The sequence below is a fragment of the Mus caroli genome, unplaced genomic scaffold (assembly GCF_978045245.1).
Source record: "Mus caroli unplaced genomic scaffold, Mus_caroli_1 scaffold_19, whole genome shotgun sequence".
Taxonomy (NCBI): domain Eukaryota; kingdom Metazoa; phylum Chordata; class Mammalia; order Rodentia; family Muridae; genus Mus; species Mus caroli.
The window spans coordinates 30,706,542-30,708,619 of record NW_028227274.1 but is presented as its reverse complement, the minus strand read 5'-3'; positions in this window follow the sequence as shown (position 1 = coordinate 30,708,619).

Here is a 2,078-nt window from a genome sequence, read left to right as displayed (position 1 = left end):
ATTCACCATATAAACAACTGAAAAACAACAACCACATGGTCATCTCATTAGATGCAAAAAAAGCCTTTGATAAAATTCAAAACTTTTTGTAATAAACTCTTGGAGAGAGTACGGATACAAGAGACATACCTTAACATAATAAAGGCAGTTTACAGGAAACCCACAGCCAATATCGACCTAAACACAGAGAGAATTGGGAATTTTGACTAAAATAAGAAACAAGACAAGATTGTCCACTCTTCCCAAACCTATTCAATATAGTACTTGAAGTCTTAGCTGAAGCAATAAGGCAACTACTGCTGAAGATCAAAGGGATATAAATGAAAAGGAGGAATTCAAAGTATCTTTAATTGAAGTAGATATAATTGCATACATAAGTTATCCTAAAAAAATTCCATTAGGAAACCCCTATAGCCTATAAACACTTTTAACAAAGTGCTGGGTACAATATAAGCTCTTAAAATCAGTAGCTCTCTTGTATACAAATGGCAAATGGTCTGAGAAAGAAATCAGGGATACACCACCCTTCACAACAAACTCAAATAATATAAAATATTTTGGTGTAGCAAGCAAATGGAAGACTTTTATGATTTAAAAAAAAAACGAACAAACCTTCAAGTTCTTGAAGAAATAAATTGAGGGAATATATCAGAAGATAAAAATATTTTCCATGCTCATGGATCAATGGAACTGTGAGACTAACATAGTAAAAATGGCCTTCCTACCAAAAAGCAGTCTACAGATTCAGTACAATCCCAATTAAAATTTCAACAGAATTCTTCACAAATCTTAAAGGGATAGTTTTCAGCTTCATCTGAAAAACAAAACAAAGCAAAACACAAACAAGAAAAATCTGAAAGACAGCTAAAACAATCTGGAATAATAAAGGAATTGTTGGCTGTATCACCATTCTTGATTTCAAGTAGTACTGCAAAGCAGCAAAACCAGCATGGTATTAACACAAAAATGAGCATGTTCATGAATGGAATTGAATTGATAAAACAGACATCAATTCACACAGCTATGGGCATTTTTTTGTAAATAAGCACTAAAGAACAGCATCTTCAACAAATGGCGCTGATCAAACTGGATCATGTAGAAAAATGAAAATAGGTCTACACTTATCATACTGTGCAAATTCAACCCCAAATGGATCAAAGATCTCAACATAAAACCATGTGCACTGGACCTGATAAAAGAGAAAGTAGGGAATAGCCTGGAACTCATTGACACAGGAAAAGGCTTTCTGAAGAGAGCACTATTAGTTCAGGCACTAAGATCAACAATTAATAAACGGAACCATATGAAACGGAAAAGTTTCTACATGGTGAAGGACAAAGGGACAGGCTACAAAATGAAAAAAAAAATTACCAACTATACATCTGGTAAAGGGCTAATATCGAACATATATAAAGGACTCAAGAAACGGAATATCAAGAAAACAAAAGCCAATTTTAAAAACAGGGTACAAATCTAAACATAGAATTCTTAGTAGAGGAATCTCAAATGGCTGAGAAACCCTCAAAGAAATATTCAACATCCTTAGTCATCAGAGAAATAAATGCAAATCAAAACTACTTTGATATCACATCTTAAAACAAGTCATAATGACTAAAATCAATAAAACAAGCGACAGCTCATGCTAGCAAAGATATGGAGTAAGGAGAACACTCATTCATGGCTGGTGGGAGTGAGAGCTCATACAGTCACTATGGTAATCAGTGAGTCAGTTTCTCAGGAAGATGAGCATCCATCTCTCTCAAGATCTAGCTGTACTTTTCTTGGGCATTTGCCCAAAGGACTCTGAATCCACTACAGAGGCCCTTGCTCAGCCATGTTCATTGTTGCTCTATTAATGATATCTAGAAATTGAAACTACCTAGATGTTCATCAATAACGGAATGAATAAAGAAAATATGGTACACTTATACAAGGAAATATTACTCAGACATTTCAAAAATGAAATGACATTCACAAGTGAATGGATAGAACTAGAAAAAAATTCATCCTGAGTGAGGTAACCTAGACCCAGAAAGACAAATATGGTTTGTACCCACTTAACTGTGGGTATTAACTGT